Genomic DNA, 14,656 nt, shown 5'->3' with positions numbered 1-14,656 from the left:
AATGAGTTTCATGTGGATTTCCTATGAGTAGTTAAGGTTCACTGACCACATCGAATTGTGAATGTGTTTTGTTTTTGTTACCTTTTTCTTATATTGCTAATTTTAATGTTTCTAAATTTTCACATTCTTTTCTTACCTTCAAGAAAGATCTCATTTTGCTTATTGGCCTTCTTCTTACTTTTCTCCGTACAAACAACTGTAACAAACTAGGATGAAATCACTGATGCTTTTTAATATGTGGGGTTTTTTGTTTATTTGATTTTTGAGGTCCTGGGACCTCATACAAGGGTAGGCGGGAAGCTGGTGCTCAACCACTGAGCCACGTCAGCTCCTCTGATTTGGTTTTTTCATTTGTTTGCTTCTTGTTTGTTTTTGGTGTTGGGAGGCACTGGGGACCAAACCCGATACCTCCTGCTTGGGAAGCAGGTGCTCAACCACTTGAGCCATGTCTGCTCCCCAACAGGGTGTTTTGTAAGGAAACGTTTTTTATTGTTCTGCCATCGGAATTCTCAAGAACCCAGATATTTTCAAAGTTGGCTTATTCTTTCAAGGTCAGAATTAATGTTTTGTTACAGGGGTATGTGTTCATATCCATATGTGATGCACAAATAGGATTTTCTCTATAGCTGAAATATTACAAATGTCAAAACATTTTTTTCTATCTTTTTGAAGATGAAAATTTGAAAAAGTTTAGGCACATCTTTAAATTAATAGAAAATCTTGTGCATAATATCAACTTCTTTTTTGTCCCAAAGTTATTTTTTGATCATATAGCATATGATACCGTAGAGAAAGTTTGCGTCACTTAGCAGACTGGCACTAGTCATCCTAGATGTAACTCAGAAACTTAGTGAATGAGTTTCAAGAATCAAGCTGACACCGGTACTTTTTTTAAAAGACAGTTTAAAAAAATATATATATGTGTGTGTATGTATATACACACACACACATATATCCCATTTCTGTATTACACCCATCTGTGAAAGGAAGTCTTCACGCACAGTAGGAACTCTAAATGTCTCTCAAGTGGTGGAGTGTCCGTGTGGCCTGACGTTTGACGCTCGTGACCGCCGTCCTGTCCTCCGAGAGCTGATGACTTGGTGAACGTGCCAAGCCAGGCACACCAAGTCCACAGTAGACATCATTCTCTGAGATCGGGTGCCGTGGAGGAGGTGCCATGGAGCTGGTTTAGGAGACGGGGGGTGAGGTTTCACAGCAAGGGGTAGAGGCCAGCGGGCGCCGGGCCCTGCTCGGGGAAAGCCCTGAGAGCGCCAGGCAGTGAGGGGGCGAGCATGCAGGAGGGCCGAGCCCTGGCCCTGGCCGTCACCGAGTTAAAGGTGGAAGTGACCTGCTCTGGTGTTTGTGATCTCAGTGCAGCCCTAATGTTTTACTCCCTGGACCTTTTAATTCAACATTAGCAATAGCTTCAAACTCTTGATTGGCTTTGACCCACTTTATTATATTATTTTTTAAAGATTTATTATTTTTTAAATTTTTTTCTCTCCCCTACCATTTGCTGTGTGTTCTTCTGTGTCCACTTGGATTCTTGTCAGCGGCACCGGGAATCTGTGTTTCTTTTTGTTGCGTCATATTGTTGTGTCAGCTCTCTGCGTGTGCGGCGCTGTTACCGGGCAGGCTGTGCTTTTTTCGCGCTGGGCGGCTCTCCTTACGGGGTGCACTCCTTGCGCGTGGGGCTCCCCTACGCGGGGGACACCCCTGCATGGCACGGCACTCCTTGCGTGCATCAGCACTGCCCGTGGGCCAGCTCCACACGGGTCAAGGAGGCCCAGGGTTTGAACCCTGGACCTCCCATTTGGTAGGCGGATGCCCTATCCAGAGCCAAATCCACTTCTCTGACCCACTTTAATATCATAGAGAAGCATCACAGTTTTGTGGCCCATTTGTGTCAGAGATTTTTAAAGCTGGATTAGAATTTCACAACCATACATATAAAGAGAACTTTGCATCTTTGGATTTTTACTGTCTGTTTCTAGTTTGTCATGATATGATATTGCAGATCCCTGGGTGTCAATAATTATAAAAACTTGGGGGCTTTGGGGGACTTGCTTTTTTCATTTAAAATTGTATTGCTAAGATTCATCTGTAAATTGCTTGTTGCTACAGTTTATTTGGTTTGACTGCTTTCTAATCTCCACTGTGAAGCTCAATAAGACAAAATGTTGATTCTTTGAGAAAAAAATTGAAAGCAATAAAACAAACAAAAGGCAACATTTGGCAAGACTGATGCAGAGAAGATACAAATAAACAATAATATAAAAGTAGAGAGGGAAGCACTGCAGGGTAAATTGGAGATTTTTGTTTCTTTTTCTTTTTCTTTTTATTTATTTTTGAAATTTGAGATTTAAAAGCCAAACAAATAATATAAAATATATATGCTCAAAATATGGACAGATATCTAGGAAAATATAACACATTAGAACTGATAAGAGATGGGACGATTAAAAACCCTATATCTCTTAAAGAAATAGAAACATCGATTAAAAATGTATCCATAAAGTAAATATAAGGCTTTCAGATGTTTTATAAGCAGGATCCACTAAACTTTCAAAGAACAAATTATCCCAATTTTATATAAACTCTTCAGACGCTAGTAATAGAGAAAACACTCCACAACTCTTTCCATGCAACCAACATCCCTAACAAAACAGGACAAAGATATTATAAAAAAGGGAAACCACAGGCAGTTTTATTTATGAATGTAGATGTGAAAATCTTAAAACATTAAAATAGAATCCGACAATGTATTGGAAAGATAATACATTTTGACCACAGTGCAGTGTCGCTGCCCCTTTTGTCCTGCAGGGGCAGAGTTGGGTGGTAGTAACTCATCGGCTGACGAATGGCCCCGAGCCTACAGCATACACGATCAGCAGTTGGCAGACTCATCAGTGGCATGCAGTAGAGAGCTCAGCAGACTCCCATGGGGAGAGAACGCTGTTAGAGGACGGAGGTGGCACGTAAGCCAGTGAATAAATTAAACAGAAAAAAAAGACTATCCATATGGAAAAAGATGCAGTTAGATCGCTGCCTTCAAGCATATACAATTGTCAGCTCCAGATGGATTAAGGACTTAAACGGCAAAAGTAAAACTTGAAAACTCATAGTGAAAATATGGGACTGTATCTTTTCACATTTTGATTTTTGCATCTCTATTGCCTGTCAGAGATAAGATCAGTTGGGGCAAAACTGTTAAGAGCCTTGGATGCCTAAGTAATGGGGAGCCACTGACGGTTTCTAAAGAGGTGCTCTTGGGAAGTGGAGTGTGTGGGGTCATGTGCAGCAGATGGCTGGAACAGGGCTCCTTCCAGGCCCCCACACAATAGAGGGAGAGCGGCTTTGGCAAGATCCCAGCAGAATGCCTACTACTGACTGAAAGAAACAGAATTAAGGCATTCTTTGAAAAGTACAAGTATCGTAAGTACAGTTTTCCTTAGTGTTTCTTAAATTGTTTTTCATTATAGAATTCTGCTAAGATTTTTGGTATTGTTGATGGGTGATTCGAGGTTTGGGGTTTTTTTTCGGTTGACTCGTTTTCTTTCTACACTAAAGAAATCCTTGATTTGCTCTTAGTAGAAGCAGATGAACACTGGAAGGAGAATAAAACCCAACAACCCAAGGAAGTCTTAAGGGCAAACATAGATACGTTGCTCAGTCTCTGAAAAGCTGCACATAAGATTTTGATGTTTGAGGCACACGTGTTCATTTTAATTGGTAATTTAACAAGCCACTCAGGAATGTGTGTTTGCTTTCAGCTGTAGCAAATTCTGGGAAGGGTTTCTTGGAGGAAATTGAGCAAGTGTTCCCTGTGAAAAAAGGAAACCCTTCCATGCAAGTCCTCTCCCTCGAACTTCTGGGATGCCTTCACCTGGCTGGGAAGCTTCCGAGGGCAGCGAGGGAGCCGCCTGTTTTGCTTCCGGCATGTTGCTTTATAGTAGGTGCTTCACCTAATGGGGGTGAAAGTCTCCACTGGAAGGCCTGCTGATTTTTTCACCAGCCGTAATTTTATCCTATTTCGAATTTCGCTTGTCCCCTTCCCTGCCCCTAGAATAAAAGCGTTCACCTTGACTTACTGGCAAATAAGTACAAAGTGCAGCATAAAGAGAGGGATGGAAAACTGGTTGGTGGGCATGTCCACAGCTGGCCACGTGAGGCCCTGCCCGGCCGGATCCTGGATCAGCCTCCGCTCTTCAGGGAAACTGCTCTGAAACATGAATTTTATAGCATCCCTTCATGATATTCATCACAATCTAGAAAAATCCTGGCAGTGATATGGAGAAAGTGGGCAGTTCACACTTCCCCGAGAGCCAAGATCCCCGATGCCCCTTGCTTGTTTTGTTTTTTGTTTTCATGCCCATCATACTGACCTTTCATCCCGTTCTTAGTGACAGAAGTAATCCTGGGAATGAGAATGTCCGGTAGGTCTTCCAGACGTAATAGGAAGTTGAGTTGAATTCCCTTGTAAATGACCCCTTTGAACACTATCATCTCTGTCATTCTGTGCAACCATTTACGTGGCATGGGTAGTATTCGCTTTCAGCTCCTAATTATTTACATTGTGATTATCCCTATTGCAAGTCACTGTCTAAAAAGTGGACATTGGCAAAAAATGCCTGACTGACGTGCCATCGTTTCCTGTGCTCACCTCAGGAACAGTATCTGCATCTAGGTACTGCCGTGTATGTGTTTTTTGCTCACAGAGCAGACATTCTATCTCCCACATGACAGGGCTCATTTCGATAAGGTAAAAACACCAGTCCTTGTGCTCAGAACTGCCCAGGAGAACTTTAAAGATTATGGGCCTTTCCAGTTTGGATCAAAATACAAAGACTTGGCAGCGGGTATATCTCAAGTGGTTGAAGCTCCTGCTTCCTACCTGGGAGGTCCCAGGTTTGGTTCCTGGTGCCTCCTAAAAACAAAGACAAGCAACAAGCAAACAAGTGAAAGCAGCAACTCCGGGGAGCTGGTGTGGCCGTGTGATTGAGCACCAGCTTCCCACTTACGAGGTCCCAGGTTCAGTCCCCGGCCTCAGTATCTCAAAAACAACACAAAAGAACAACACAGACTCAAGGACCAGGTCTCCTGAAGGAGAGGTACATTTTAGAATTCTTTTTTCTTTTTTGGGGGGGGGGCGGTGATTAAGATAATGCTTTATTAATTTGCAGTTTGTAGCCACTTTATGGAAACCAATTTATGCATGAGTCTGGCCTCATAATATGCTTTTTTTTAACTCTTTTTTTTTTTTAAGATATAGATCACACAAAACGTTACATTAAAAAATATGAGATTCCCATATACCCCACTCCCCCCATATCAACAACTTCTTTCATTAGTGTGGTACATTCCTTTCATTTGATGAATACATTTTGGAGCCCTGCTGCACAGCATGGATTATGGTTTACACTGTAGTCTATACTCTCTCCCAGTCCAGTCAGTGGGTTAAAGCAGAATGTATAATGTCCTGCATCTGTCCCTGCAAAATCATTCAGTATATGTCCAGGTCCCAAAAAATGCCCCCACATCACACCTCCCTGCCTTCAGCAACTCCTGTGGCCACTGTCTCCACATCAGTGATACAATTTCTTCCATTGCTCGAGTCACAATAACTCTATAGTAGAATACCAGTAAGTCCACTCTAATCCATGTTTTATTCCTCCATCCTGAGGACCTTGGGATGACAGTGCCCACTCCACCGCTAAATTGAGAGGGGCTTAGATCCCACATGGCTGATGGATGGAATTCCCCTGCTTGCAGTTGTAGATGCTCTTGTTTCCTTGGTGTGGTGGTTGACTATCCTCACCTCCTCGTTAGCTTATGTGGGTAAGTCCAACAAACCAGAGAGTAGGTGTTGCAACTCTGCTGAGGCTCAGGGCCCAGTTGGCACATGGACAGTCCAGAGATTACCGTTTCCTGAGCATACGCAAACCCCAGCACCAACCACAGGTTCAGTAAGAGGGACAGAAGAGGCTTTTATCTGATCAACCAGTCCGCACACCAACATAGTGGGGGAGAAGTAAGGCTCAAGGACATTTCTCTTGTGACTGTGCCAAAGCCAGAGGCACAGCTCGTGTTCTGTTCCACTTGTCCATTAAGAGGGCACAGTCCCAGGGAGCAGAGGAGGAGCAGAGAGGGAGATGGCTCCTAGACGAGCTGCTTGCTCGCCCTGCTAGGGCCCGCCCCTAGAAGCCATGCAGGCTGCCTCTCCGGCAGTCCCTCGAGAAGGCGAGGAGGAGAGAAACGGTCTACCAGTAGGCTCCTCTTGGCTCAGCAGGGACGCCCCGGGGAGATGCCCGTTGTGCCTTTGTGCAGGAGAGTTTGCGCCTGTACATACCAAATTCTCTCACTAACCTACTGGTACCTCATGAAACAGTCCTCGGTACGCTTTGTTTAGTGTCTGAGTGGAAAGGAAAAGCAGTACTAGGCGGAGACCCATGAGTGCTTGCAGAACCAGAGCCTCCTTCTGACAGTATTGCCAACTTTGCTTCCTCGTTTCCCCTCCCCATTCCTTTCATTCACAGTTCCTTCCTTTTTCTTGTCAACAACAAAAAAGATACTAATTTTAAAAACAAATCAGCCTTATAAAATGCTATAAAAGTCTGCGTATCTGTAGCATCTATGTTTTCCCCAGTTTGATGGGATTTCACATATCTGTAAAATAAGGGCTGGACTGGATAGCCACCAAGGCCCTGCCTAGAACGTTCTATGATCTCTGAGATCAGAGCTGGTACTGGAAGGGAGGATTCAAAGAGACGTGTGGAGCTTAGGGTCCACACCCTCAGGGTACGTTCAGTACTTCACTAACTCCTGAAGTCCAGGGTGAGATGGGATTCCTTACAGGCGCTTTGACTGTCAGGCTGCCCGCAGTGCCTTCGTCCGCAGGTCACGTGGAGCAGGGGTTTGACCCCGTGGAGGAGGCAGTGCCCCTGCTGTCCACCCTCCAGTTCTCCTCCCTCCTGCCTGATGGCATTTGCATCAAGCAAGGGTGACGAAAGCGCTCCCAAAACACGGTGTGTCTTAAAACGATTTGATGTGATGTGAGTGATTGGATTCCCCTGAGCTCAGATGGTTTTATCCTTTTTTTTTTTTTTACCAACTCTGTGGGTATATAGACTATTTGAGTTATGTACTTTTCTTTCTCACCGCTGAAGTTTGTAGTAACCAGCTCTGTGAAAACACAGACTGTTTTAAGTGTGTGCCTTTCATTGTGGTCACAGAAGTTGGTAATGACCATCGACTTACCGCTCCCGTTTGCACTCCCGCTCCTACTCCCTGATACACGTGTGGACACACACGCACACACCTTTCCACCACCTCCTTGCAGTGCTGAGGATTTGTGAGAGGTTTAGCAGGGTGCTCATGAAATGGCTACCCAGGAGCAAAGAGCCTGCCAATTGCCATGAAGAATGTAGCTCCCAGAGGTGCTAGCAGGTAGCTGAGCCCAGCGGCACAGGCTGCTTTTGGTCTTCTGTAAGGAGAGCCGTCGGGGCTCAGCCCTGTACAGCTCTGCCTCCTCCTCTGTAGCTGAAAGTCTGCTTTGTGGCTTGGCATAAAATGGAGTCACGGCCAGTGCCCCTTGTATTGTACCGTCCTCCTTGGGAAGCACCGGAAACTGAGGGCTGTAATGAAGACTGGTCTGTGTTCCTTATTCCATTAGGCTTTTTCGCGTACTTCAGGTAAATCACTTTACCTCCGTGCAGGTCGGCTCCCAGCATGTGAAATGAAGGTCCATCACAGTCCCCTGGAGTCTGGGAGGAGAAAGTGATTTCCCATTCTTGCGGGCCAGGCAGCGTATCATGACTTGGGGTGAGAAGGGGAGAGGCTGCCCTGGGAGGAATGGGACTCTTCCAGAGGAGCCTAGTGTTGCTTGCACAGCAGAAAGCTCTTTTTCTTAGAGTGTTTTTCTGTCAAAATGCCAAGGTTCTGTGGCACTAGACTTTTTAAGAGCATAAGAGAGTACAGATACATTTTAAAAATTAGACTCTGCTAAGAAAATTGTGCATCAAAGATGTCAACACCCCTCACTCAAAATAAATCTTAATGATTACAATTCAGCATTCAGATTTAACTGTCACAAAGTTGATTACTAATGATTATTAACAGCTGATAGAGATATTTAAAATAAATTTTGTCATCTAGATTTTCTGAGAGAGCTGTAGATACACTTACATATAAACGGAGAAACAGATACATAGACAAATAGAGCCTCGTGCTGTTGCCCATCCGTAGAAGAGATTGCAGGGGGGAAACTGGGTCAAGTTTTCTGACTAGATATATCCAGTTTCTACTTTCCTCCTCTGCCTTTTCCTACTTTATCCGTTATTCAAGTTTAGTTAGCGGGTGACCTCTTTAATATTGATTTACTTGTGTGAAAAGTTAACGAAATTTTGTATAATTAATACTGTTTGATAAACGAATCACGGTAGAAGCAATTTCTTTCTATAGATGCTAGGAAATGTTGCTGTAATTCATTATTTTAAAGTATTCCCCTATATAGGTATATCATAGTTTTTAAATCATGCTGCTGGTGGCAGTCGGTTTCTCAAGTTTTCACAGCTATAAGCAATGTAGAAACTGACATTCCCGTGTGTATATCTTTGCGCTGGTAGGTTGTTGCTGTGGCGGTGTTTTCCAAGCGTGGATTTTGAGCGGTGGAACTGCTGGCAGCTCCACAGGGCTGTGAGCCGCAGTGAGGGTCGTGTAGAGACAGGTCTCTCAAGCCGGAAGACCTCTTTGACTTTCTGACCAGTGGTCCGGCCGGCCGGGAAGGCGAGGTCCTTGATTCCTTTCTTGCCAGCACAGTCGTATCTCCCTCTGAAGTTTGTAACTGCTTAAGTTAAAACAGAAGCAGCTGGCTTTTTCAGCTCTGCCAGGATCCCAATTATGGGCTTGTCCATCACCCTAGACTGCAGTTTGCAGGCTACCACCTTGAGCAAAGCTGGTTTTTTCTAACACCTCTTTGCACTGACTGCTTAGCTTTGGCCTGACTTGATCTCTTTCTTGTAAATCTTTTCTGCAAACTGCAGAAAAGCAACATCAGGCACCAGTATTCTAAATTTCCCCCAGCCTTTCCTTTATGGCATCGACTGCCCCCGGCACGGCTGCTGGCCCTCGCTAAGCAGTGCTGCATTCTAGACCGTGTTATTGTACGTCACCCCCTATGGAGACCAAACTTTGTATCATTCAGGGAAAACAGGAATAAAAGCTTGAGTAAAATAGATTGCTATTCCCATGTTTGAAAAAGAAAGAAGAGAGATAGAAATGCAGCTGTGTTTGGCGGCCTGTGGAGCCAGGAGCTGAGACTGGCTCACCACGTGCTGTCTCCGGCGGGTCACGGCGGTCACTGAGGGCTGGTGGCCTGTGACCACGTGCCAGAGGGCAAGGAAGGAAGGAGGGTGTGCCCATCCTTGGAGGATCTTTCCCAGGAGTCATCCCCTGCCCCCGCTTTTGCAACCCGTTGGTCAGAACTTAGCCTTACCCAGCTACCAGGCAGTATGGGGCTCTGATCTACTTGGTGGCATGTGCCGGTTAAAAATCAGAATTGTTATTTCTAAGGAATGAGGGGAGAATGGACATCGAGGATAATGAGCAGTCTCCACCACACAACGCCTAAAGGAGGCACTCTTTACAGTTTGGAAGATACCGCGGATGTGTGAAGGGGTCTCTTTTCCAATAGCCCAACTAACTTTCGTCTTTCACCTTTCCTCCCATCTGGGGTTCATACTAATTAAGTACAAATACTTTAATCAAATGGGGCAAAACGTGCACCTTACTCAGGACTTTGGCAGTGGCAGATTGGAGAAAACAGTGGGACCCCTAGTTTCCCTCCACGGTCCTCAGTGTAGGCCTTGAGCTCATTTAAACACCGCCTGGCCACCCAGGCACTGGTGGACGAGCTGGAAGAAAGCCGAGCCCTGCCCGGTGGCATCTGGCAGGAGCAGGCACTGCACAAGGGGGGGCCCGCCATGCAGGTGCCCACCCTGCCCCCGGGGCCGTGGAGAGAGGCTGGCCGGGGCGGGGCGGGGGTCCGCCAGCTGAGCCAGGTCCCCCAGCGCCAGCTCCGCTCAGCAGTGAGCCCCCACGCGAGGAGCCAGGAGCTCCCCTTGGAACGCGTCCTGCAGAGCAGGAGAGATGCCGGCTCTGGCCGCTGGGAACCTGAGGCCTGGGGGGCAGGCCTTCCTCCCCAGCGCTGCCGTTCCTTGAGCACGTCCACAGGCCTGGACCGAGCACCATGGTGGCTGGAAGCTACACGCCCAGAGAAACACGTCCTCCAGCTTAGTCCACTCCTGAGGCTCCTTAGTCCACACATAAGGCCTGGGACGCAGTTATTTATTTTTTTTAATGTACTAGACATCTATAAAATTTTTTGAGTCATACACTGTGTTACACAATATATTTAGTTCATAATAGCGCAGCCCTACAGTATTTGTCCTTTTGTGTCTGGCTTGCTTCGCTCAACATAATGTCCTCCAGGTTGTCATATGCTTTAGGACTTCATTTCTTCTTACAGCTGCATAGTATTCCTTCATGCAAATAGACCACCGTACGTTTATCCATTCATCTGTTGACGGACACTGGGTTGTTTGCAACTTTTGGCAGTCATGGATAATGTCGCCATGAACATCAGTGTGCACATGTCTGTTCATGTCACTGCTGTCAGTTCTGGGTATATATTCAGTAGTGGTATTGCAGGGTCTATATTCAACTTCTTTAGGAACTGCCGAACAGTCCTCCACAGTGGCTGGCCATTCTGCATTGCCACCAGCAGTGGATAAGTGTTCCCATCTCTCCACATTCTCTCCAGCACCTGTAGTCCTCTGTCTTTTTAATAGTGGCCATTGTGATAGGTGTGAAATGACATCTTATTGTGGTTTTGATTTGCATTTCCCTAATCATTAGTGATGTTGAGCATTTCTTCATGTGTTTTTTCCATTTGTATTTCTTCTTTGGACAAATGTCTATTCAAGTCTTTTACACATTTTTTAATTGGAGCGTTTGTCTTTTTATTGTTGAGTTGTAACATCTCTTTATATATCCTGGATATTAAACCCTTACCGGACATGTGATTTCCAAACATTTTCCCCCATTGATGCAGCTACTTCGGTTAAAACGCGACCCAGCTGAATCAGGACAGGTCTTACTCCCAGCACTAAAGGCCTTCTAGGCAAGGCCACAGACGGGACCTCCAGAAGCCGGGGGCTGGCGGAACCTGGAGGAGAAAGGAGCAGCCCGGAGGCTGCCGTGTGCATTGCCAGGTGCAGAACAGAAGCAGCGACCAAGATCCAGGGCAGCCAGCCCCAGAGGGCAGCAGCCTCCTGGCAGAAAGGCGTACCTTGGTGGCGCCTTGAGTTTAGACTCTCCTAGCCTTAAAACATGAGCCGGTAAATTCCCACTGTTTAAGCCAACCCATAGCATGACATTTGTTTCAGCAGCTAGAAGACTAAAATGAATGTCATCTAAAAACATGGTTCTCCCTCAGGCCCATTCATTCGTTCATTCATTCTTTCATCCTTCCAGCACATACTTGCAGGGCAAACCTCCTCTGTGCCCGGAGGGGAGCAGCAGTGATGGCAGGGGGGCACATGTAGGAGGCATTGGAGATTCTGGCACTTAGGAGGCAAGGCAGATGAAGTCCCTGCTCTCAGGGTACCCACGTTCTTGGGGGACAATGGGGGGGGCAGACAATGAACGGAGTGCTGGGAAGGAAACTAATGTAAGGGACTCTTTCCTGCCATGAAGAATGTCTGGGACCAAAATAGCACTGAGAAGCGGATTTGAATAAACCAAGAAGTAGTCGGTCTTGGCAGGGATGAAAGTGGCGGTGGTTTCTATTACATGGAAATTAGACTCAGCATAGCGGGACGTCACTTGTAAAGCACATGGCAGCTTCCCAAAGCACTGCTCATTTTGCTAAGTTTCCCCCAACATCTCTAAAGAGAATTGGGAAGGAACGTGAAGAGGTAAGTTACCCAGTATGAGCTCCAAAAGTTCTGCTTACAATTCCTTTTCTTAAAGCAGCTTTCCAAACAAATGCCAAAAACAAACTCACATATTTATAACATTCCACTCTCCCTCAAAACACAAGTAAATGAAATTAGATTATTATTTCTGTCAGATGTGGATAACATACCATTTTAAGTATGCATTGTCTAGACTGCTTAAGTCTCCAGCCATTAGATTTAATATAATTTATTTTATAAGGCAACATTGCATGCAACCCCTGCAAATGTGTAGGGAATTGTCAGAAACACTGAATCAAAAATCTTCTCTGTGCTCTTAAGCCTCTATTAATTATATTAAACAGCTTCCAGCCCTACCCTCCTGAAGCTCATGAACCCAGGGTAATCAGCTCAGACAGCCAGGCAGGTAGTGAGCCACAAGCTCAGCTCGCACCCGGGCCGCCCTCGTGTCACCTGCCAGGTGAGAGCCAGCAGCTAGTGGAGGGGACGGCACCGGGCCGTCCAGCCAGAAGGAGGGGCCCCAGCAGGAGTCGCAGCTTTTCACAGGTGGACATAGGGTAGCAGCACAGTTTATTTAGGTGGCCAGGGAAGCGTCCTTTTATTTGATATCTCCTAATAAATACAAGTTTGGATTTCATATCACGGAAGCTTTATTTAGTATTTTACAACAGTAAAGTGAGTGTTTTTAAAGTGCAAATTGAGCATGATTTTGATCATTTTCTCTGGTAGTATGGTAATATAACCTCACAGTCATAGGTATGTGTGAATACATGCTTATTGTGGATATTTTTTTAAATGTTTAGTACATGCCTCTTTTTATTCCTCTCCAAAACCTGTGTGACCACATGTTATTTACCTGGATTTTTAAATGCTAAATCCCTCTTGAACCCTAACTTCACACCTCGAGAACCTAGGAAAAGAAGGGTAATCTAAAGCCAAAATGGGAAGCAGACATGACTCAGCTGATAGAGCGTCCGTCTATCATATGGAGGGTCCAGGGTTCGATCCCCAGGGCCTCCTGACCTTTGTGGTGAGCTGGCCCACACGCAGTGCTGCTGCGCGCAAGGAGCGCCCCATGTAGGGGTACCCCATGCACAAGGAGTGCGCACCGCAAGGAGAGCTGCCCCACGTGAAAATAACACAGCCCACCCAGGAGTGTGCCACACACACAGAGAGCTGACACAGGAAGATGACACAACAAAAAAAAGAGATGCAGTTTCCCGGTGCCGCCGGATAATGCAGGCAGATGCAGAAGAACACACAGTGAATGGACACAGAGAGCAGACAGTTTGGGGGGGGGGGGGCGGGGGATAAATCATTAAAAAAATAATAACATAAAGCCAAAATGGGCAGAAGAAACGAAATAAAGGTTAGAGCAGAGACAGAGAATAAAAACAGTAGAGGGAATCAACAAAACCAAAAATTGGTTTTTTTAAAAAGTCAATAAAATTGACAAATCTTTAGCTAGACTGACCATAAAAAAGAAATAGACCGATAGCATTAGAACCTACCAACGAAGAAAAATGAAGGACCAGATGGCTTCAGTGGTGAATTTTACCAAACCATTCAAGGGTAATGAACACCAATCCTGCCCCAAGCTCTTCCAGAAATTTGAGAGAGAATACTTCCTTACCAAAGCCAGATAAAGATAACACAAGAAAAGATGATTATAGAACAGTATCACTTACGAATATATATGTAAAAACCTTCAACAAAATACTAATGAAGCAAATCCAATAGCTCATTAAAAAGAATTATGGGTCATGATCAAGTGGGATTTATCGGGAAGCATATTGGATAGGACTTCTTCTACCACATGGGAGGTCCACGGTTCAAACCCCAGGCCTCCTCAACCCGTGTGCAGCTGGCCCATGCACAGAGCTGATGCACGCAAGGAGTGCCCTGCCACTCAGGGGTGTCCCCCGCGTAGGGGAGCCCCACGCGCAAGAAGTGCGCCCCGTAAGGAGAGACGCCCAGCGCGAAAGAAAGTGCAGCCTGCCCAGGAATGGTGCCGCGCACACGGAGAGCTGACACAACAAGATGACATAACAAAAAGAAACAGAGATTCCGGGTGCCGCTGATAAGGATAAAAGCGGTCACAGAGGAGCACACAGCAAGTGGACACAGAGGGGAGACAACTGAGGGGGAGGGAAGGGGAGAGAAATAAATATATATATTAAAAAAGTGGGATTTATCCCTCATATACAAGAGTGGTTCAATATAATAAAATTAATGTAATATACCACATAACAAAGGAATAAACCACATGATCATCTCAAATCAATGCAGAAAAGGCATTTGGCAAAAGCCAGAACCCCTTCTTGGGTGAAAAAAAAAAAAAAACACGCAGAAAACTAGGAATAGAAGGAAATTCCTCAATGTGATAAAGGGCATTTATAAAAAACCCATGGCCAACAGTGTTATTTAACAATGTACAGGAAGTTTTAATCAAAAAATGAAGCAAGAAAAAAGGCATCCACATTGGAAAGAAATAAGTAAAACTTTCTTCATTTGTAGATGACGTGGTCCAATATTATAGAAAATCCTGAAAAATCCAGGACAACTGTACTAGAGCTAATGAACGAATTCAGTAAAGTGGCAACACAAAAACCAATAATGTTTCTGTATACTAGTAATGAGCAATCTGAAGAGGAAATCAAGGGGGAAAAAATCCATTTACA

At 45.2% G+C, this 14,656-nt stretch overlaps 1 protein-coding gene across 2 annotated transcripts in view; it reads left to right on the top strand.

Moving 5' to 3' along the window:
• WWC2 (WW and C2 domain containing 2) overlaps window positions 1-14,656 on the top strand; it is a 246,619-nt gene that overhangs the window by 216,131 nt on the left and 15,832 nt on the right. The gene's annotated exons all lie outside the window — the stretch shown is intronic.

Source organism: Dasypus novemcinctus, chromosome 1 (assembly GCF_030445035.2).
Source record: "Dasypus novemcinctus isolate mDasNov1 chromosome 1, mDasNov1.1.hap2, whole genome shotgun sequence".
NCBI classification, from domain to species: Eukaryota; Metazoa; Chordata; class Mammalia; order Cingulata; family Dasypodidae; genus Dasypus; species Dasypus novemcinctus.
This window is presented reverse-complemented; position numbering and strand designations above follow the sequence as displayed.